Below are 25,078 nucleotides of genomic sequence, written 5' to 3'. Positions count from 1 at the left end.
TCTAAAAATCACCTGCCATGAGGCCATTTCAAGGACTGAAGAATTGGGGCCCAGGAATTCAATCTACCAAACCTTAGGAAAACATTCTTAAGTTTAGCCTTCCACCAGCCTGAGAGATATAAGAAGACTGACTAAGGCAATATGGTTTGGAAAATGAGAAAGACTCTATGCAGGCATAGAAAAGTGCTTGAATACAATTAACATGGATAGTTTCTCCCTAACATCATTCATTATATCATTTCCACAAATCAGTTTCTTGCCTGTTAGAACTAATGAAAATTTTGGCATTGTGCCAATCAAGAAAATAGAAAATCCTGAAATTCTGATTTTGCATGAGATTGCTTCCATGTTAAATTACTTAAATGTACTCAATAAATCTATCAGTTTATAATGAATATGTAAGACTCTTACAGAGTTTACAGAACTTTTTCTATGAGATAAAACCGCTCCAGTGCCCTTTGATTATTCAAGTAGCCCCAAAAGAGCTATCACTGCTCAAGTTATATCCTTCCTTCTTTATTTCTAAATTCTCAATTGCTGTTCTCAGAACTACAATGTCCTTTTGTTCCCAAGAGCATACACTATGTTTTTGCTATAACTACTATAAAAAATAATGAGTACAGGATGCATTATAAAATACAAAATAAGTATTCAAAATTCACATTAAAGTAATTATTCAAGTACAAAATATCAATGCACAGTTATCGTTTTTTTTTTTTTTTTTTGAGATGGAGTCTCGCTCTGTCACCCAGGCTGGATTGCAGTGGTGCGATCTCGGCTCACTGCAACCTCCACCTCCCAGGTTCACATCATTCTCCTGCCTCAGCTTCCCGAGTAGCTGGGACTACAGGCGCGTGCCACCACGACCAGCTAAGTTTTTATATTTTTAGTAGAGACGGGGTTTCACTGCGTTAGCCAGGATGGTCTCAATCTCCCGACCTCTTGATCCGCCCGCCGCAGCCTCCCAAAGTGCTGGGATTACAGGCGTGAGCCACTGCGACTGGCCTATAGTTTAATTTTTATTTTTAAGGAAGGCAATCTTGTAGTGGTATTGGCCATAAGTCCAAATGTCAGCCTAAAAAGGATGAGGGTGTCAATATCGTACCCACAATCTACCTATGGTCGATACATAGAACAAGCACAACTCATGACCTGGTGACAAAGCACCATTTGCTTTTTTTTTTTTTTTTTTTGCCAGAGTCTCAGTCTCATTCTGTCACCCAGGCTGGAGTGCAGTGGTGAGATCTCAGCTCACTGAGATCCCAGCTCACTGCAACCTCTGCCTCCTGGGTTCAAGCAATTCTCCTGCCTCAGCCTCCTGAGTAGCTGGGATTATAGGCATGTACCACCACGCCCAGCTAATTTTTGTATTTTTAGTAGAGATGGAGTTTTACCATGTTGGCCAGGCTGATCTCAAACTGCTGACCTCCCAAAGTGCTGGATTACAGGCACGAGCCACTGTGCCACCCAGCCACACCTTCAGCTTTCATGACAATGGCAGAAATTTATTAACCCCAGTTAATGAATAAATACAAAGAATAGATTGGAGAATAAGCAATATTGCTGAGATACAATCTCGTTTAAAAAAATAACTCTTCTGAAGTGACGTTAATTCTAAAAAGTTTAATGGAATTTGTTAGCCTTATAAAACAAATAACATCATTATTTCCACATTGTACCAGAATCTTATAAAAATTACTCATATCAAATGTGAAGACAGGAAAGGATGGTGTGTCATGACTACTTTTTATCCTCTTCACATGAGTTACTATTTTTAAACCTTATACAGTATTTCTATTACATGTTAATAATACTAATAATGGAATACCCCCTCATATCTGTTAGGATGGCTATTATCGAAAAGAAAAAAGATAGGTTCTGGCAAGGATGTGAAGAAATTGGAAACTTGTACACTGTTGGTGGGAATTAAAATGGTGTAGCCACACAGAGACAAATACTGAATGACCTGCCTTATAAGTGGAATCTAAGAAAGGTAGAACTCATAATGACAGACAGTAGAAGGATGATTACCAGAAGCAGGGGAATGGGGAAAATGGGGAGATGTTGGTCAAAGGCACAAACTTGCAGTCTTAAGATGAATAAGTTCTGGAAAACTAAGTATAGTATGGTGAACATAGTTAATAATAATGCATTTTATACCTGAAATTTGCAAAGAGAGTAGATTTTAAGTAGTCTCACCACAAAAAAAGGGAACTATGTGAGATGATAATATGTCAAACAGCTTGATTGTGGTAATTATTTCACAATGTGTATATATATATCAAAATATCATGTTGTACACATTAAATTTATATACCATTTTAATTTTTCAGTTATACCTCAATAAAGCTGGGGAAAAAAGAAATTACTCCAGAGTTACTTGGTATGTCATCAACGACTGGATTTCTAAATAATACTCAATTAACTCTACATACGTCTGGTTATATCTAACACACTTTATGAACTAACTTTACATGAAACTTTCCTTTATGTAAATACTCAGGTTACAGAGTATTGCTGTTTGCAAAACTACGATGTCCTTTTGCTCCCATGAGAATACACTGTGTTTTCACTATAACTACTATAAAATTACTAAATTTATGCAACTAACTAAAATCAGGCCCCTATCTACTTATTGTACACTTGATAATAAAATGAAGAGAGAGACACTTTAGCTTGCAAAAATTAAGGATATTTTACTGACTTTGTGATTCCCAGTAGTCTCCTGGAACCGGTTTCTGCAATGCCTCTGTTCTTGCTAAAAGAAATAATTTTCCATGGAAGCTTATATGAACAGGCCCTTTTTTTCCTAATCATAGTAGCTTCTTGGTTTCCCTCTCAACCCAGCCCCTTCCAGTACCGTAACAACCTATTTTCAGGCAGTGTCATTACCAGGTGAGGCAGAATTGGAGCTTTTGGTGTTTTATGTTCTACAGCAATTAGGCTATAAAAACTCTAGATGCATCACAGCCCCAGATTGTTTTGTGTCTGAGTGTGCCATTACAATTCCATGTCTTCCCCCGGCTGTCGAGAACATCACAACAAAATTCTAAATTACATAAATCTCACAGAGTGGCTGAGGATAAAAAGATCTCCTTCAACATATTCCCATAAACATCAACCAGGTTGTAAAAAAAAAAGAAAAATCTCCTTGAGGGATTTTGATCAAGTGAGACCACGAAAATTTTAGGTTACAGGGTAAAGTGTTCTTCAGCATAAAGGCATGGAGAAACAAAGAGAAACAATCCCATACAGTTATAAAATACCTTGATTATGCAAGTCAGTTATCAAATGCAACTCGCCCTGTTCTGTTTGAATATCAGGCTACACAAAATCTGCTTGAACAATATGCTTCCCTCATATAAGCAATACTTTAAAATATGAATATGATTTGGAAATAATGATAATAACGGCACCACTAGTAAAAGCAAACCCTATGAATTATAGGGTTTACCTCAGCTTTACAGGAGAGGAAATTTCACAGAGAAGTTAAGAACTTTCCTAAGGACATAAATCTACCAAGTGATGGTGCTGGAATTAGAGAAGATCAGGCACATTCAGGGTGGTATGGCTGGAAACAGTGCTGGGATTAGAAACCCAAGAGTTGGCTCCAAACAATGTGCTTCTTAGTTTGCATCTAGAAGGTGACCAGTAATCCCAGTGACGAGAGCTTCAATCTTCATCTGTCCTAGAGAATGTACTTGGCTAATGATAACTCTCTTTATTGGATGTATTGAATTCTTTCTGTGTATTGGACATCTGTATGGATTAGACTCATCATACCCTATAAATAGGCAGTAATGTCTTCCATTGTACAGATTAGAAAATGGAGGCATAAAGAAATTAAGCAATTTACTTGTGATTCTTTTTTTTTTCTAGTTTAGGCTATCTCTTTTATTCATAGAACTATTAGAAAGTAAAAAACATGTCACATTTCTCAGGACTTAAACAATTTTGAAAAATAACCCAAACTTTTCCCCTTCCACATGTAACTAATATAAATTACCTCTTAGAAATGGAATGGCTATTTTTTTTAATACTTTAAGTTCCAGGATACATGTGCAGAACGTGCAGGTTTGTTACACAGGTATACATGTGCCATGGTGGTTTGCTGCACCCATCAACCCATCATCTACATTAGGTATTTCTCCTAATGCTATCCCTCCCCTAGCCCCCTACCGGCTGACAGGCCCCGGTGTGTGATGTTCCCCTCCCTGTGCCCATATGTTCTCATTGTTCAACTCCCACTTATGAGTGAGAACATGTGGTGTTTGGTTTTCTGTTCCTGTGTTAGTTTGCTGAGAATGATGGTTTCCATCTTCATCCATGTCCCTGCAAAGGATATGAACTCATTCTTTTTTGTGGCTGCATAGTATTCCATCGTGTATATGTGCCACATTTTCTTTATCCAGTCCAACATTGATGGCATTTGGGTTGGTTCCAAGTCTTTGCTATTGTGAATAGTGCTGCAATAAACATATGTGTGCATGTGTTTAGAGTAGAATGATTTATAATCCTTTGGGTATATGCCCAGTAATGGGATTGCTGGCTCAAATGGTATTTCTAGTTCTAGATCCTTGAGGAATCGCCACACTGTCTTTCACAATGGTTGAACTAATTTACACTCCCACCAACAGTGTAAAAGCATTCCTATACTCCACATTTTCTCCAGCATCTGTTGTTTCCTGACTTTTTAATGATTGCCGTTCTCACTGGCATGAGAAGGTATCTCATTGTTGTTTTGATTTGCCTTTCTCTAATGACCAGTGATAATGAGCTTTTTTTCATGTTTGTTGGCTGCATAAATGTCTTCGTTTGAAAAGTGTCTGTTCATATCCTTTGCCCACTTTTTGATGGGGTTGTTTTTTTCTTGTAAATTTGTTTAAGTTCCTTGTAGATTCTGGATATTAGCCCTTTGTCAGATGGATAGATTGCAAAAATTTTCTCCCATTCTGTAGGTTGCCTGTTCAATCTGATGATAATTTATATTGCTGTGCAGAAGCTCTTTAGTTTAATTAGATCCCATTTGTCAATTTTGGCTTTTGTTGCAATTGCTTTTGCTGTTTTAATCATGAAGTCTTTGCCCATCAAAAAGTGGGTGCTCTTAATGCAGTGGGAATGTACCCTGTGTGTCATAAGGGCTACAAAATACTGTTTTTCTATGTAAGTTTTTGACGGGGGGGTTTATTAACTTTAAGGTAGAAAATAAAACTTCTTTGTTGACTAATGCTAGGAAATTTTCCCTCCCATTTTTTAGAAAATAAGAACCCATAATTCCCTGCTTGTTTCCTGTAACCCAATATAAATATCCTGCCTAGGTATTCTCTTATCCTCTATCTCCCCCATTGTTTCCCCTGTAGCAGCAGCTGTGGTTAAACGTGTTTGCTTTAAATCATTAGTGTTAATGTTTCAGGGTTCCTCATTTACACGTCACTTCCATGGCCCTAGATGATACCTAGGAATGTATTTGTACTGAAATAAAGGTTTGAAAATTTTGCAAAAAATATGATGTTTTACTGTCAATTAAGATGTCTCTGTCCACTCTAATGTCCTCTCATCACAGTTCTATCTTGTATAATGGGATATTAAGGTGGTCACCAGCATTTTTGGTGTCCTATGCCCACTCCATTCCCTTGGTGACTTACCCAGGATTGTGCCAGCAATGTGAAAAGGTACAGGTTGAATTTCTATATGAATATGTCCTATGGTGCTGAGAACCAAAAGAATGTGTGGAGTGGAAGATGAAAATGGTTTGAAATGTGTGGACCCAGAAGCTAGCCCATAGAAAATTCTTCCAAATATCAAGCCTGTAAAACTGTGAGCAAAGAATTTTATTTTCATAGTTGACAAGTGAAAACAGAAATATTCTCCTGTTATGAATAAACTCGATAATGCAACATTTACTATTATAAACACTATAATAGGTAACTATAAATCACCTATTCCCTCTGTTTTGAAAATATTAAAAATTCATCACATACACAAAAAAGTTATTTTAAAAAATCATATAAATGTTTTTTAAACATACAAAATAACATTTTTATTGAAAAAATAGGCAGCTGAAAATGTAGGCCATAGGTGTGTTATAAACAGCTGAATTTTAAAAAATTGTATTTTTTCTGAATTTCGTGATAGTTGTGTTTGTCAGCTTTTCAAAATTTGTTATTTATTGTAATTTCTTTTTTATCATTCAAAATAATTATTAAATTTTATGCTCAGTTTTATTATCATAATTTTTTCTTTTTGTCTGACAGTACCCAGAATGATATAAATTTGAAGTCCTACAGAACTGGATTCTCAAGTAAAGAATAGAAATAATACTGGAGCAGTGAAATTACAGATAAAAATCCTATGCAGTATTTCTTAATGGGAGGTGGGTGATTTTGCCCTCCAGGAGACATTGGACAATGTCTGGAGACATGTTTGATTGGCCGGATTGGAGAAAGTACTACTGGCCTCTAGGGGGCAGAGGTCAGAGATGTTGCTAAAATACGCAAGACAGTCCTGCACGACCAAGAATCATCTGATCTAAAGTGTCAATAGCTCCAAGATTGAGAACCCTTGGTCTGTGTACTGAGAACGCCAGACAGAAGATATCGGTGCTGATACAGGATATAACCATTCTGACATGAACTGGAATAAATAAAAAAATTAGATGTAGATTATCCCTAATTGCAGGAGCAGATGATTGAGAACAGGTATGATGGCAGGAGACAACGAAACCAGAATTAGCAAATCTATTTTGCTAACATTTCTGCCTGAAATTTTGACTAATATCCCAGTAAGAGAAGACTGATAGGTAACATTGAATTTACACTGGCATCATGCTGCTCTGTGATATGCTGTTGCTACATCTTTGTCTTTCTAAGTCCACTTGGAAACAGGAGCTAATAATCCTTTATAGAGGTATTACAAAGATTTCAAAAGTCCCCAGTACTCGTTCCTTATAGAGTTCATTATACTGTGTTAAAACTGGGATGGGCCGGGCGTGGTGGCTCATGCCTGTAATCCCAACACTTTGGGAGGCAGAGGCAGGCGGATCACGAGGTCAGGAGATCGAGACCATCCTGGACAAATGGTGAAACCCTGTCTCTACTAAAATGTACAAAATTAGCGGGGCATGGTGGCATGCGCTTGTAGTCCCAGCTACTTGGGAGGCTGAGGTAGGGGAATCACTTGAACCCAGGAGGCGGAGGTTGCAGTGAGCCAAGATCGTGCCACTGCACTCTAGCCTGGTAACACAGCAAGACTCCATCTCAAAATAAAAAAGCAACAAACAAACAAACAAACAAAAAACAAAAAAATACTGGGATGGTATGAGAGGCATTAGTTGAAGTGCCTCCTTCCCATCTCATACTTCCACACAAGTATGTTATCCTAGAAGGCTAACAATCAATGTCTGAAGGAGAGAAACTATGTAGAAGAGTGCCTATGGAGGAAGGTGTTTGCTTTGTTTTGCTTTGCTTTGCTTTTCACCTTCCTCTTAGATCAGGTAAGAGCTTCCAAGAGGAGTGGAAGAAGAGAACCTACGGAGTCAACATTGACAGAATGTCACCCTGGTATGGGAAGACTTGGGTCTTGTTCTCCTTTAGGTCAAGTGGGTGATGATGGAGCAAGGAAGGTAGAGAGAAAAGTAGTAGACCGCTACATAAGAGTGCTGATCCAAGACGAAAAAAGAACGGCCCACTGCACATCTGGAACTCCTAGGAGCAGTTGCCTCGCATGTGATCCTAGCGCCAGAGTGCAATGGAGCTGGAGAATAGAGATGGCAGCATGAGATGCAGGTCACAGTTGGGTAACCTGAGGCAACCCCAGAACTTTCTACAGCCTCATGATTTAAAATCCAATTCAGACAGAAGGGAGCAAGATGAAACCCTGAACTTAACGGAGTTTAAACCTCAAATGCTTGAGAGAAACTTCAGAAATAACTAAAATCACCTGAATGTAAATAAATCACATTTTCAAGTTCATAGATTGTAAAAATCACACACTACACATGTATGGTTTCTGTACTTCTCAGCTAATCTTTTGTATTGTCTTGCTGAAGTCTCAAATTAAAAAATAAATGTGACCCAGCAACAAGAATCTTCAGGTATTTTTCAAAGCAAGGCACAAGTAGAACAGAATAATATTTTTAGGAAACGTCTTGGTCCCTAGAGAAGGTGGAAGAGAGAATCAATGCCCTGCTTAAAAGACAAGCTGACTGAGTAGTCCCTGGCAGATTAAACTTTGAAGAGCAAATTGTCAGGCTTATATAGCCAGCTGTCCTATTTAAAGCTTTAACAAATAATTTGCTGAACGACATACTAGCCTGTATAAGGCAGCATACCAGGAACAGGACACAAAGAGGGATAAGAATGTTGCTCCACTCCAAGGTACACACACGAACCTCTCCTATTTGAATTATAGTATAAAGTGCCTAAAACACCTACAGAGATAATATTCCTTGTCTTACATGGATTCTAATGAAAACAAAGAGGTCAAAGCCTTGAACTTGATAGACTTGAACCAATTTGAAATAGAAAGTAGAGATAATTTTATCTCAACAGCTCTAATAATAAGGCTGAGGCATTCAGCACCAGCTGCAAGCTATTTTGCCGCTAATACCAACCATAAATACAAAGAATAGCAATACCTATAGAATAGTAGAGTTGACTGATGCCAGGCACCTAGACAAAATGCAATGTCAGATCTCTTTTAATCTTCCTGTAAACATGTTCCACCTTTGTTTATACCATTTCAGTTTAAATACAAAATTTTCAAATCACTTATTTAAATTTGGCTTTTTCTTGGCTCTAGTAGTGGATTAAATATAATGTATAGAGGAATCATAGAGTGTTCCCTTTATGCCCAAATTACTTGGACTAAAAATGTCTTTGTAACAGATAAAAGACACTCCTAGTATGTCGAAGAAAATCACAAACATGTACACAAGACCAAATATAATAATTATCTTTCACTTTTTTGAGTTAAAGGAAAGCACAATAGCAAATAAAACAAAAACAGATAATCACCCTAGAATTGCTTCCAAATAATTCCTCTATCAATGCATTATTTCACACCATTAATCAACTATGAAAATCCTTGAAAGGCAGACTAGATCCCCAAGATTGAAGCAAAATGAAAATCCTAGAATTGCAAACCCTATTTTTTTGATTGGACCAAAAACAAAAATTGCAAAAGAAGATTGACATGCCTAATTGCTCCCGTGAAAGGAACAATAGCAAGTAGTTTTAGAGAAATGCTTAGAAATCCATTTGTGCCTGTCAATAGTATCCACCTTTTCAAGCTGCTAATCCATTAGTGACTAATGGCTGACTTGGTATTAAGCTGGACAATACAAACAGCCCATTCATTGCAGGGAAAAGTAAAGAACTAAATTTTTGTTGTTGTTGCTATTATTGTTTTGCTTTTTTTAGGATAAAAAGTAGCAGTAAATGGATTTGGGATTGACAAAAAGAGCTGAGGGAGGTAATTTCAACAATTTGCAAGAAAATGTAAACACAGATAATCTTCCCCACAAAAATTAAGTTGACTCTAACTTTCATGATCACCGTTACGTTATACATGCAATACTATTAAAGAGGGATAATAAATATCAAAGGTGAGTAAAGAGTTTTAGTATCCTTACCATGAAGAGATAGATTTTTCTTAGCATCATTTATGTAAAATGTTGTTCTGTTGTGCCAGCAAAAGCAATACAATATTTAAAATCAAATTACACATCAAAGAATTTTAGACAACCACAAGAGAGCAATTAACAGTAGAGGTGTGAAGGAAATTTTGTTCTTTTAAATGAAAGAGTGGCAAAAGAATAAAACCTTGGTGTCATTTCCAATTAATAGTGACTTCCAAGATTGATTCTTGGATGGTAGTCCTGCTTTAAAAGAAAAAATGTGTGTCTTTTGAGCTGAGCCCACTCTGACTCAGCACATTGTTAGAGAATAACAATAGTGCCATCTACTGTCAAATTATGGTATCACTTATTTCAAACTGACTTAAATAGGGGGTTCCATCCAATACTGTAAAAGAAATCTTAAAATTATATGTTAAGTAATATTTATCTAAAATATTCAAGAAAATGAAGAGACTCTTTCCACATAGGCAAGAATTTCGTTCTGTGCTTTCTTCCACTAGTTATTCTGCATGCTCTTATATATTACTTAAAGCACTGTTTTACAAGCGTTATAAAAAATAAATTGAAAATGTACCTTACATGGCACCAGTAAAGATTTCATGGATAATTTTGAATTAATTGTCCCTTATTTCTAAGTTTATTTTTTCATTAGTTTCCAGGCTGTTTCCTAAATCTAATTAGCAATGTAATTTTCCTTGTTAAATTTGGAGAATTTGTTTTGGGAGACAACGGCACAAAGCAAGATAGTAAAAGAAACATATAGATGTGTTTATAACATTATGGTATTGCTGCTAAGCACTGTCAATAATGAGTTTTAAATGGTAATTGTGAATCCCTAATGTACTTTATATATTAACTATCCTATAGAAGAAAGTTTGAAGTCACAGAATAAATAGACCCCATACATGTAATTCTAATTAAAAGGCATACAGATTAATTGCATTTGTTATGTAAGTCACGAAGACCTTATAGACCTAGACAATGGCAAAAATTAAACAGGCATAGAAGAAAGTAATAGGCTTTAAGTCAAAGAATATTTTTTTAAAAATATACAATATGACCAGAAGCAGTATACATGTTTGCTAAAGCTATTGATAACATCATTTTTACAGTTGGGCAATTGATAAGGAAATTGGTTGGTTGCAATAGTTAAGCTTGGTTTTAAATTTAGAATCAGGAATACTCTACCATAGTTTTTAAAATGCAGGATATTTTTATGGACACCAAGTTACCAAGTGATTGTGCTGAGATTAGACGAGACTAGGCACACTCAGGGTGGCATGGCCACAGGCAATGTGAGTATTAGACCCCCGAAGTGGGCTCCAAACAACTTGCTTCTCATTTTTCATCTAGGAAAGTAACCAACAGCCCCAGTGACTGGAACCCCAGTCTCAGTCTTTCCCCAGAATCTCTGTAGCTGATAATAACTCTCATTATTTCACGTATCAAATGCTTTCTATGTATCGTGCTAAACAACCCTTTGTATGGTTTAGACTCATATACTATAAATTAGACCTTAATATCTCCATTTTATAGACTAGGAAATGGAAACATAGAGAAGTTAAGTAATTTACCTGTGATATTCCCTTAAAAGTATGCTTGATACATGACTCAAGTACTTAAGTTAAATGAATATGGCCACAAAAGTTATAAACACACAGCTATGCTCCTTACTTTTTCTAGTTTGTTTTGTCTGTAAGGAGCCAGTAGGAACACCATAAGAAGCCATTATTATGAAAGATAAGACATTTTCTTACGGTGGTGCAGCAGATCTCAAGGTGAATGGGAGGGGCAGGGTGTAACTACATAGGGGTGTTGCTGACATGGAGTAGAATGTCCCATTTTTCTCTCTAAAGATACGTTTTACTTGGATGCTCCAGGAATTATAAAACCTCTCCAACCATTTCAGAAAGCTTTACCTTTCCCTAGGGATCCCTAAAGTTCATTTTCTTCCTTTATTTTACTCTGACTTCTTTAACCCCAAGCCAAACCACTACTCAGGAATGCTGGATTTGTGAAGACTAAAATTCATTTTCTTTGGGTTCCCTCAAGACTCTCCCCTAGTCCACCAGTCACAGAAGTCAACTTAAATTAGTGTGCTCGGTTACCTTTATTTCTTTCTCAAATTCTTCTGTTTACATTTTTGCTCCTTCAAATTATCTTCTGTGGTTACATATATCTGTCCTGAACGACAATAGAAACTAAAATGCAATCCTATTTTTTGTTTCCTATCTAGTCAGTTTTTTTCCTACTACAAAGTGAAGTCTAGCTTATTTCTTGGTGCATTCACTGACTGTGAGCATCAGCACAGCAATTAACTTGTTTGAAATACACCTCATTTCAAAAAAAATCAAATGCGGACAGCAGACAGCGCAAACATGGATCGTAACTGGCTCCCGTTAAGTTAACAACCTGTACCCTCGATCAACGCTAAGGTCAGACTGTCAGCTTCAGAAAACAATGAAAGAAAGATCTGCCTCAAAACTGGGCAACAATGAAATAGCCAGGATATGGAGAGGGGAATCTTTCAGATGACAGGGCAGAAGAAAATTCTGTGGTTTATAGGAGAAAGATCCTGTGATATGTTTTGAAAGTGGAAGTAAACTGTTTTCAGAGTTGTGTTTTTGTTGTTGTTGTTGTTGTTTTTGAGACAAAGTCTTGCTCTGTCGCCCAGGCTGGAGTGCAGTGGCGCCATCTCAGTTCACTGCAATCTCCGCCTCCTGAGTTCAAGCGATTCTCCTGCCTCAGCCTCCCAAGCAGCTGGGACTACAGGCGCCTGCCACCATGCCTGTCTAATTTTTGGTATTTTTAGTAGAGACAGGGTTTCACCGTGTTAGCCAGGATGGTCTCAGTCTCCTGACCTCGTGATCCGCTTGCCTCGGCCTCCCAAAGTGCTGGGATTACAGGCGTGAGCCACCGTGCCCGGCCAGAGTTATGTTTTTGATAGATGATGAAGTGGAAAAGAGGAATGTCAGGGTGTGAGCACAGATAAGAAAATAACCCCATGGTGTTTGTGGCAGAGCCCAGCATGGCCTGGGAAAGGTGAAGAGGCCACACTGGGAGACAAGCAGTAACAAGCTGGTTAGGTATCGGTGCCATGCACACGCTGTGGAAGTCACGTTAGTTCAACAAGATTGGGTAATCAAGGTACAGGTCAGGTATGGGAGTGGACTGGGAAGTGTCTGCATCCAAGGGAGTGATTCAAGTCAAAAAGTTTAGCCAAGTATCAGAATCCACAGGCCCCAGTGAAACCAGATGACAAACAGGTTAGTGAAGTCAGAACATAGATCAGAAGGCTCAACAGTAAGGGAAAAGGCAGGGCGTCAAGGGTTCATATAACCTACATGATTCAGAAATGCTGGTGGCAGGCAAGACCAGGCAGCAGGAATCCTGAGCCCAAGTTGAGTCTAAACAGCAGAGTGATCAACATTTATGCAACTAACTCTGCAGTAGTCTATCCACAGCAAGAAAATTCTGAGTGGAAAAAAAAAAATTAACTATATTCAGCCTCATCTCTGACGACTTTAGGCCATTTTAACTTCCTGATGCATAAATCATGAGTGAATCCAGCCCAGGTTCCCAGACATCAAAATGCATATAAATTTGTACATGATAATAAATGGACAGGTGTGGAGTGGAGATAAATGTTACCATAAAAGGAGTACATTCTGGAGGGCTTTGAAATCTCAGAGAGATCTTTGAAGGTCTTCAACAGGAAAGCAGGCTGGGCGTGGTTGCTCACGCCTGTAATCCTACCACTTTGGGAGGCCGAGGTTGGTGGATCACCTGAGGTCAGGAGTTCAAGACCAGCCTAGCCAATATAGTGAAACCCCATCTCTACTAAAAATACAAAAATTAGCCGGGCATGGTGGCGGGCGCTTGTAGTCTCAGCTACTTGTGATGCTGAGGCAGGAGAATCGCTTGAACCCAGGAGGCAGAGCTTGCAGTGAACCAAGATCATGCCACTACACTCCAGCCTGGGCAACAGAGTGAGATTCTGTCTCAAAAAAGAAAGAAAGAAAGAAAAGCAGTGGATGAGAAATTCAGTCTGACACCAGCAGGCTGAGCCACTGGAGAAAAAGAGTGCTAGGAAATTGTTCCTGAGTAAGAAAAAAAATAGGTTTTTGGAATACTAAAAAACAGTTTCCTGGTTTAGTTTGTAGGCTTCTCTCTGCTTCCTTCATAGTTGTCTTTCACAATAAAGTCAAAAATATCGCTTAAGTATTAATATTGGAAGACAGAATTCATGCTTGGCACATAAGCTCATCGTGCCACATGGGAATTCTATTGTTCAACAGGAGGGATACTTTGACTCTTGCCACGTGGGAACGTGTTTAATCCTGAGGCATAACAAGACTACACCAGGGACAGGGTGCAGGGGAGAGGGAATGATAACTCTCCTAATCTGCACTATTGTAACATTTTTAAATTCACTAAATTGCATGTCCCTTGAGAATAAGGGACATTTCTTCTTTATTCATGAAGTCCCAACACTTTCTGCCTCAAAATAAAAGATATTCATAATGTTTATTGGATTAAATACTGTAGATGACTTCCATATTTGTATTTTAGAATACTCTTTCATTACAAAGAAATGGAAGTTTTGGAGAATAATTAACTATTTAAAATCCAAACTAAGTAAAATATGTATCTCCTCAGGTTCTGAAAGCTACCACAATTTCATTTTAATATTTGTCATCCTTGAGCACATTCTAAACTTGAGTTTTATAAATAAGGAAACAAATGAAGAATTAAATCTGTTCAGACTCATTCACAGTAATAAGAACAATAAATGTTATTTTTGTTCTGATAAAACTTTTTATAGAAAATAAACTATGCATCAGACATAGTTTTAAAATTAGACATTGGAAACATTTTAATCTTTCCATTTAACTAATCTGCACTGTAAAAATAACCAATTGGAAAACTCAAGTGACCTCTCTAGAGAAAAATATTTTCAAAGGAAGAGAACTCCTTACTGTGTTGTAGGCATGCAGAAATTGCTCAGATGGCATAGAAAGCAGTTTCTATTACTATCACTATAAATCATAGCATTTATTTCTTTTTAAAAAATTGGCTGATAGCAAATGATTTCAGTATATATGTATATATAATTGCCAATTTGACGTTAATTCTGAATTACACCATTTACAACCATGGATCACTTGCACCGCCTAGTGGTCATGTGTAAGTATTTCTTACTCAAGGTGTTGGCATACCTAAGATAATATTTTAAAGGTTTGAAGTACTTTGTTTTGAGTATATTATTTTAAACCAAATTCGAATAAAATATTCATTCCTATGTAAATATGGAGTATAAGATAGACACCCAAGTATATAAGGACATGTCTATATTGTACAATATACATATGTAAATAGATCCCAAAAAATTATGTGGTTCATATAAATGTCCATAAAATTTGTGTAAGCCTGAAGCACATCTCTCAAGATTATCTCTTCTCTTTTCTATCACAAGAAAAACTAAACAGAGGCTTTTCAGCTCTCAACAGCCATGATTTTAAGTGTGTTCTCAACCCTGACTCCATATTAGAACTGCAAGGGATATTAATAATAATAATACAATGTCTAGGTGTCAGCAAAGAGCATTAAATCAGAATTCTTAAGTATAGGTATGGGAACTTATAGTTTTATAGTTTTTATAGGTGACTCAAGATACACCCAATGTTTCACACCTCTGATCTAAAGGGAGCACATAAAGATTCTTCAGTTGAAAGAGAACATACAAAATGAAAAGATGAGTCCACGTTACCTGAAAGTGTGAGGATGGTGATGTGTTGAATCACTCAGCTCTGCCTGGTTCTGCACTGGGCCTATTATTGTAGAATTACAAGAAGAAGGACACTTGTTTCCTCTCCTAGAGATTTCAAAACTTTTTTTTTTTTTTTTTGAGACGTTATTGGCATACCTGAGGTAATATTTTAAAGGTTTGAAGTACTTTGTTGCCCAGGCTGGAGTGCAGTGGCGTGATCTCGGCTCACTGCAAGCTCCTCCTCCCAGGTTCACGCCATTCTCCTACCTCAGCCTCCCGAGTAGCTGGGACTACAGGTGCCCGCCATCACGCCCAGCTAATTTTTTTAAATTTTTTTAGTGGAGACGGGGTTTTACCATGTTAACCAGGATGGTCTCGATCTCCTGACCTCGTGATCCGCCCGCCTCGGCCTACCAAAGTGCTGGGATTACAAGCATGAGCCACCGCACCTGGCCGAGATTTCAAAACTATTATACAAATGCACCAGATTCACTTATTATTTGATAAAATACATTATTGTGCAGTATACTGCCATTGTCCACAATATATTTTGGAACTCACATTTGTGAACTGCTTTCTATGCTGGAATAAATAGAGATTATATAGAAAAAGATGTGGAAGGATTATTTTTTCATGGAAAAATCACTACCAGATTTGCGCAAGATCTGTTACCATATTTTAATCCATCCCCAGGCGTATGGACAGGTGTTTGTCTTTAAGATACTCAGGTGATTAGTCTATAGTTTGAAACATTGAAAAAAATCAGCATTAAAATCTTGGATGTTTAAAGGTGTAATATGAACTTTTGGGCCATGTGGGAAAACCAAGCTTTTTAAATGAAAAAGCTAGTTTTACTACCAGTAGACACCTAAAAACATTCTGCAGTTCATATTAATAAGACTGAATGTAATTGAATGTCAGCAGATATGGTGATTTATAAAGTATTTCATACCCTGTGTATAATAAAATCCCTGGCACTGAGTCCTAATATTTGATGAAACATGATAGTGGCTTTATTTCCAATAGAAAACTTGATCTAGAACCTTCTATTATTTTTATAGTGAAGTACTTTATCTGTTTCTATCTGTACTCAAGTTTTCATCTTAAATTAAAGAAAAAAATTACACAATATGGATTTTAGCCAATTTCCTTTTTGAGCTATTTCATACATCTTCAAGACAATAAAATAAATATTTTAACAAATATATCAGAATTACATATGTCTAAATGAGTGTAAACTTTTTGAAAACAGACGCTTGAGGAAATTGACATTTACTTCACTGATACTGACTGCCCTTGTCCAAAATATATTTTGGAACTCACATTTGTGAACTGCTTTCTATGCTGGTAGTACATTTTCAAATATCTGTTTTATGAGAAAACTTTGTTTTTGATGGTGGATTTGAATTTTTTAAACAGCATTAAATGACATTTGCAGCCAAGACTAATGGGTAATTGCGTTAAGGTGGATGATGAGTAAAACAAAACAAAATAGAATAAGATGTGTGGGACTATAAAGTAAGCATGAGGGGGGTGACGGATGTCACACTAAAGACTATTTTGAAACTTTCCTTAAACCACCAATGAGACATTTCCCAAATAATATCAGCGATATCAGCACTTTGGGGATATGCATAAAGTCTCACAAAACACCTGCTTTAAGGGTAGTAGATGTGCTGTCTTGGTATAGGTTTCTTTTATCAGGGTAATGTTTACTGAACTATTTATTAAATGTTCATTAAGTTGAAATATTTATTGAATTGGAAAACAATTGTAATTAAAATGTTTTATATACACTCACAAAATTGTATATGTATCATGAACATAGAGCTTGATTAATTAACACACAAACTGAACACACTCGTGTAACCAGATCAAGAAAAAGAACATTGTCAGGTTTGTAGAGTATTTAAAACAAGCTCAGTGCTTTGTATTCACACATTTATTTAAAATAATGTTGTAAAAGAACAGCATCATCCAGCCACAAAACTTAGGAAGAAATGTAATTTCAACTTAGAGAGCAGGCTCATAGTTCATTTTAATCTATTAAAAATTAAAATGTTTTAATATGATAAAACACATAATGGGGTGCTTTTAACTAAACATGCTTTATAAATACCTTGATAATTTTATAAGAAGAAAATTGAGAGAAGTAAAACAGATTTTGGTAAGATTTCTAATATTTATTCATCATTTTTAAATGTGAAATTTGAACATTAAATAAAAATTTCCTAGTAATTTTGATAACTTTAAATGTATATTTCTATTCATGTTGATGTTAAAAAAAAAAAAAAAAAGGTTCCCCAAACTTTACTCTCAAATCTGAATGTGCATTCTACCAGCCTGTAGGCTATTGTTAAAATGCAGATCTTGGTTTGATCTTTCTAGGTTGGGGCCCAGGAGTCTGCGTTTCTGACAAGTTCCCATCTGGTGCTGATGTTGCTAGTTCTTGTGCCACACTTTCAGTAGCAAGGGTGTAGACTTCAACTTGGATATATTTAATAGATATCATCACGTAATATTTTGTCGTCTTTCTAGCTTTTTCCCAGTCTCTGGACGTGCCATTTATTTTTGACCTTTTCTTTTCTTCCCTGTTTCTGGTTTGTAAAAAAAAGCAAAAAAACTCCTATTACTGTGAATTGTCTGCCTTCATATTCTCAGTGGCGGAAATTCCCTCAAAAACCTCTCCCTTCCCCTTGCCTTGGCACGTTCTCCTCCCACTCCCCACACCTGCAGCTTCCTGTAAGCACTTTGATTTTCAGAGGTTAGTTTCTACCTCCGTCTAAGGTTCACCTTAATTCTTCAGTGTGGTTCTGTGTAGTAAAATGAAACTGTAATATCAATGTCCTGGACCCATGAAGGCCAGAAAGCTCAATGATTCAACAGTTTAAAAAATCAATTCTGCTTAAGAACAAACAAAACCCAGAGATATCTAAGGCAGCTGGGCTGTAATACTACAGTTCATCAGCTGGTACCACTATCTGATAAATTTTGTACAATCCTGAAATATTACTGGTTTTTATGTTTTGATTAATGCAAAAAATTAGTTCCTTTATATCAATTCTGCAAGACTGAAGTGCAATAATTTCAAGAATGAAAACAACAGTTGGCGATTTCCAGTATGAAAAAAGGGTCTATGATGCTAACTTTAAAGGTTATAAGACAAAAACAGAACATAAAATTATAAATTTAATTATGACTGGATAAAGCATAAATAACTTTAGATAATGGTTGATTTTCAAATAATATAAGAATTTATCCCATATAGACTTTTAATTCAAAGACTTCGTAAATAAAGGCAATAAAAGATCAATAAAGTTTAAACCAAGACACAAAATCTCCAGAATTCTTTAATATCAACTTTGTATAATGAAAGAAAGAAAAAGAAAAACCTATCAGTAAGATGAATACATGAAATTATGTCTTATTCAGCAATTTGCTGGTAATGGAATTTTCTGACCTGAAAATCACATAATTATTAACAATCTATAATGAATCCATCTATATTCAACTCATTGAGATGTATAAATAATAATCAGAAAAATCAGTCAATTCTAAGCCTTTCCAAGACAAATGTATATATATTTTACAAGATAGGTCTATGAATTACTTCAATTTATCTGTTCCATAATCTGATCTAAATTTTTAATTCTCTTTGCCGTTATGAAACAGTAGTGACAAATGAACATATCAAAAACAATTAAATATATCTATCTGCATTTCTGATTCATTCAGATCATGTTCTAATGAGCCCTGGTGTGAGAATTGAAAACTTGGAATCTAATTTTGTCCCCAGCACTAATTAGCTTGTGATCTTGAACAGGTCAACTAAATTCTCTGACTTCTAGTATCTGATATTGCAACAGATCTTTGGTGCTAGACAGGAAGATTGTAAGAATCCCAGGAGTAAGCTCAGAATCAAGTCTCATTCTGACCTTAAACCCAGCTTCTAAAACTTAGCTTCTTGACACTTAAGACCAGATATTTTGTCCCCACTCCTGGCCTAGGATTCTGGTCTCTGCCTTTCTGCCCATACTTCTGCTTTGGTTCTCATCCAGGATTGTAGTTGCTCTAGGACTAAGATGCAGACTTATTCTTCTAACACTTGCTTAATACTTCAGATTTTCTTCTAAGCCCCAATGTCCATAGCTACCTTCTTCCCTTTGACTCTTACACTGCATAGATTTCTGGCTAATGTTTCTTGCCAAAACCCTCTTGATTCTGAGATTTGCCTATCTACCTGGTCTCCACTTGCTGCTGAATCTCTCCTCATCATACAGCCAGTGTTTTGTAGGGTCTCCACGTCCCACCCTAGCCTTCGCGAACCATGCAGTTGTTGAAATAACATTGACTTCAAATATCAGGGTCTACGCATGGGATGATGGTCTGCGGGTATAAAACTGAAAATGTTGTTGCAACAAGGCAAACAGGTCAGATGGGGGGAAAAGTGATGAAGTGTTGCATCACTTCAATAGTGTATTTTCTTGACCAAATATAATTGTCATGAAAATTAGCAGATTCAGAGAATAAATATAGCTTAGACAACTGCTTGCTAATATCAGTTCTAAAAGCATGGTAAAAGTTTATTTCCCATAGGTCATTCAATGACATGTGCTTCTAAGTTAAGTGCCAGTATCTGTAACCAATATCTGTTCTAGGAGCTCTCATTTAAACAAGTGAAAATACATCAAAAGAACTGAAACAAATCAGCAGTCACCATTCGGGATTTATTTGTATTAATCTACTTACTCAAAACACTTTTTTTCTTGATCTCTACTGTTTACTGCACCTATATCTTAAAAAACCATAAGCCATATACAACAAATACAATAGATAGGAATGTGTATAGCTGGCCAATATTAAAACATCAGGATTGCTTCACGTCTGATACCTCTTATTGCAGCAAACCCTGCATCTTCAGTCACTTGCCAGTCATTTCTGATTGATTATTTTTAAAGTATGTATCTGATTTTTTTAATCGTTTGTATATTTTTAACAATAGATTCTTAGAAATATAAACTTGTCTGTGTCTAAAAATATGGGTTCCTGGGTCTACAGAGTTAGAATATCCAAGCATGGATGAGAATTTGCATTAACAAACTAACCAAGTCATTCTGTTCTTATCTTTCACAGAGGTCACTGTAGAACAACTGTTGTTTTCATTTAGCCCCTCTGCCTAAAATGTTAGGAAAGCAAAACACTGGTGAACAGTGTTTGAGAAAAATGTAGACTAAATTTAAGTACCTGTAAGCAGAGTATACCAACCTCTCATCTCAATTCCCACACCAACTTAGCAACTGCAGAGGTTACTTACATGCCTGGCTGCAGAGACACTGGAATTTGCTACTGTTGACCTCAGTTATTAGGGGAAAATTACCATTACCTGTTGTAGAAAGATACTAAGCATATAAGGCAGACAAGGTACTGTGCTGACTTATATTATTTAATTAAAGTAAGCTTTCTTTCTTTATGTTCTGGAGATCTCTATAAGTTGGAAAGGCCACTGGTCAATGTTGTTTAAGAATAAGGATCATCTTTCAATTAAAATGTTTTCAATTATAGATAGACTGAGCTACATTGGCACAATGGTTTTAAGATAAAAGTAATACAGTTTTAAACACTAATCCATGAGATCTGAAAATAAATAAAATCACTCTCAAATGCTAGGCACTATTTTAGTATGTCAAACTTAAGTATGTTTATTGAGTTTTGAATATTCAATAAACTTTTTTTAATATCTACTATTTTTAGAGATTCAATAACCAAATAGTGTGGCAAAACAAATTCAAATGAAAAATGCATGCTATTTTTAATTTCTTTTGGGTTGTTGGGAGCGTATATAAATATATAATATATGTGTGTGTACATGTGTGTATAAATAGATGTTTCACTTTTAAATGACTATTGATTTTCACCTAACAAATATTTCTCCAATTATATATTTTTTATGATGTCTTGATGCATATCTGTATATTCTATACAATATGTATAAATAGGAGCCTTACAAAAATAACGATATTTTAAAGTATAAGTATCCAAAAAGAATAGCCTGTGAGTACTAAACAATGCTCTCTCAAAGGAGAGTTTTTTGTCTGTCTGTTTGTTTGTTTGTTTGTTTGTTTTTTGAAACGTAGCTTTGCTCTTATTGCCCAGGCTGGAGTGCAGTGGTGCGATCTCAGCTCACTGCAACCTCCACCTCCCAGGTTCAAGAGATTCTCCTGCCTCAGCCTCCTGAGTAGCTGGGATTACAGGCATGAGCCACCATGCCTGGCTAATTTTTGTATTTTTAGTAGAGACGGGGTTTCACTATGTTGGTCAGGCTGGTCTCGAACTTCTGACCTAGCGATCCACCCACCTCAGCCTCCCAAAGTGCTGGGGTGACAGGCGTGAACCACCGCACCCAGCCTCAAAGGAGAGTTTTACCTTTGAACATTCACTTATTTTGCAGGCTTAGTATTTTTTTTAAGTTAAATTAAAGTTAAAGTTAACCGAATGTTATTACATAAAGTCATATAAAAATAGAGCCAACAACTAACCAATAGTTTTTGTCTTTTTTATTCTATTTTAAAATATGTAATTATTCTTAAATCAAAACTAAAATCCTGGCAACTAATATTGTTCTGTTATAAAAATAAGCCTTCATACTTGTTCCTGATTTCAAAATATGTAGAGTAAGAAATCCACCTCGGTTTTGTACCTATGTGAGAACTTGGTGTTTACATCTGTTTCTTTCATTTATTGACAACATGCATACTAGGAACAAACTGCCTCTCTTCTTTATGTGGATAGTTCATTCTAATCTGTGTAATAAATATGACCATTTTGTCTCATTTCATAATATTCTGAAACAATCTCCATTTTTCTAGTGTGAGTTATTTCTGGCTGTCCTTGTGTCAATAAGGCACATGATGGCTTGGTTTTAGAAAAACTAAACTTTCCAGTTTGGTAACTATAGAAAAGTTTAAAATGGAGTTATCTCAGGAGAAGGAATTACTTGTGTATTTTTGCAGCTTATGAACCTTAAGTGTGAATGAATTTGATATTCTGCCTTTAATATTATGGCACTTACTCTTGACTTCTCAACATGGCTTTGGCAACACCCCAAGTCCCAGTGCAAAGGGTATTACACGTTTATCTGTTCTGATTTTAGGTTGAGCAACAAGACTGCTTTTGTTCAAAGAATAACTAACAGATGAGTAATGAAGTCACTTACCCAAAACCAAATTCCATTGTCAATAAGAGGAGATTTGGATTGTACAGTTTCATCTGACAACTATGTTGGAATTCAACTTTTTAGCAGAAGTCAGAAAGCAACTGTTCTTTCAACCAAACTGTTTTTTCTCAAGAATACACCAGCAATCTCTGAAGCATTTTCATTTGACCACTTTTTTTAGAAGGGGTTCGTAAGCTTGTGTTATACTAAAGCTTAGCTCCTCAAGCAAACTGGTGTTTTCCCTTTTTGTTATCAGTAGAGGACTTTCATTGTTGCTTTTTTTCTTCAGTAGAGTTTTTGAAATCTGCAGGGGCTTTTCTGTTTTTCTTTTGTTTTGCTCTTTTTTGCTTTTTTTTAAAGAAAGTTTTTAAATGTTCATTTAGTAATGGAGTCAAAGTGGAACCAGGAAGGCAATTCTTAAAAAAAAAAAAAATTGTCCAAAATTAAAATTCCTGACCTTAATGGAAAATAAAAAATTTTACCATTAAATCATGAGACAAATGCAGTTAGGATATATCAGCTATCAAAGTGCAGAAATCAAGTCTCCATGAGAAATAAACCTTTGCTGCTGGGTATGTAATAATAAATTTATTTATATTATATATTTATTTCTCATGAAAATGCCTACTGCTTAGATAGGGGTACATTGATACTAATTTCTGTGTAGCACTCTTGGTGGGTTCCTCCCAATTCGGCAGACTTAGCACTTCTCCTCAATATAGGAATAAATTTTAAGATAAAATAGATTAAAATATATTTTCAATTTTTCTTCTCTCATGGAGACATCTACAATGCTGCCCATGTAGGGCAGCTGGTTAGGAATACATGTTTACTAGACTTATATTTGTACAATTCTCAACTTCAGTTGTTACAGTAAATTAACAATTGCCCCAGCCAAAAAACTATTTTCTCTTTGTTATGATTTTTCTGTACTTTTTAAACAGATTTCTCTGCCTAATTTTATACACATTTTCTGTTGCCTTCCCAGTCATTTTTTTCTTTTTTTCCCAGAAATGATTCTTTCTAGTAAATTTTGACTTTCACATAATTATGCTGATTTGGGGTGTCATGTTTCTACAAGGTACCTTTCTCGTGAACTCCAGCATCCACGACAGCCTGCTGTCTTCTCTCCACGGTATTCTGAACAAGCCACCAGCCTTGGTCTCTGATAAACAAAACTGAGGCTTAAACTGCCTTTTATTTCACTTGTGCTCTTTTTAGCCTAATTCCTTATAGTCCATATTCTAATATTATTTCTCAATTTTAAACCTTTTCCTATAATCCAGAGTCAAAGTATTATTTCCAGTTTCTAACTATAAAGTAACTCTAATTGCTTTTTTGCATATGCAGTAATTAGGAAGTGTTTAGAACATGGTGTTTTAGCACATATGATGAAATTTTAAAAACAATCTTGACTTAAATCTAGAATGTTTTTCAAGACAAGCATAACAGAATAGTCACTAATACATTTATGATAAGGGTCAGAAATGGTAGATCAATGTATGAGTAAGAACATATGCCTTTCCTTTTTTCCTATAACCATGGCACAGTTAATCTAATAGTTTTTCAGTATTCTTTGAACCCTCAGTTAATGACTATAGCTAAAGACAGCACATTAGGTCACCCAATTATCTGATTTATTTTTATATGTTCATGTTTATATTTTCAGATTCTTTCACTATGATGGCAGAAAATCAAGACTTGGAGGAGACTGTTATATAAAGTTTCTCTAACATTCATTACATTTATCTAAGGACTCTATCAGATACTTTCAGTGTGGTCTCTCCTAAGTTCATTGAAATTCAAAATAATTAATTGAAGTAAAGCCCTGTATTTGTGCATGCGTTCTGAGCAATTAAGTGGAGTGAAACACATGTATTGCTAATCTTGCATGCTGTGATTAAGATAGAAATGAAGACGTCCATCAAACGAGATTACTTCTTCATCAACAAGGCTCAGAAATATTTCTACAGCTGTTTAGATCGTTTTAATTGTATCAGAGCCTCTCACATCATGGTTTAAGTGAGGCACTATTTCCCCCCATTAAAAAAGAGACTATGAAGATATGAGAGTATACTAATCCGCATGTGAAAGAAATCACAATGCATTTAAAGGTTTCTTTACCAATAAAATTAGATTAGCTAAAGAAACAAAAGGCATTTGTGTGTTTATGATCTATTTTCATACTTAACTGCACAAACACGGAGCTGAGAGGACCAGCTGGGTCCCAGTTTTCATTATCAAATATTCCCGGATTATTCCCTCTGGCCACTCTAACTCTTTTATTTGAAAAAAGAACAGGCAATGGTACTACCTTCCCTATGTAAAAGTAAATCTAACTGATGACTCACACACAAAAAAAACCATGATACTTGTTACCATTTCCTCAATTTCCATTCCTCCTTCCAATAGAAACATAGTTTTTTTAAAGCAACTAATTATTCCAAAAAGAAAAGAA

General features: G+C 36.0%; 2 long non-coding RNA genes across 2 annotated transcripts in view; one reads left to right on the top strand and one right to left on the bottom strand.

Annotated features, from left to right (window-relative positions):
* LOC134808008 (uncharacterized) overlaps window positions 1–23,910 on the bottom strand; it is a 30,921-nt gene extending 7,011 nt beyond the window's left edge. The window contains exon 1 of the long non-coding RNA XR_010149869.1: window positions 23,706–23,910. This is a non-coding gene — a long non-coding RNA (uncharacterized LOC134808008). The remainder of the gene's footprint in view (window positions 1–23,705) is intronic.
* LOC134808007 (uncharacterized) lies at window positions 22,791–24,775 on the top strand. Its single transcript, XR_010149868.1, has 2 exons — window positions 22,791–23,192; window positions 24,290–24,775. It is a non-coding gene; the product is annotated as an uncharacterized LOC134808007 (long non-coding RNA).
* Window positions 24,776–25,078: the final 303 nt, after the last annotated feature.

Source organism: Pan troglodytes, chromosome 13 (genome assembly GCF_028858775.2).
Source record: "Pan troglodytes isolate AG18354 chromosome 13, NHGRI_mPanTro3-v2.0_pri, whole genome shotgun sequence".
NCBI lineage: Eukaryota > Metazoa > Chordata > Mammalia > Primates > Hominidae > Pan > Pan troglodytes.
This window is presented reverse-complemented; position numbering and strand designations above follow the sequence as displayed.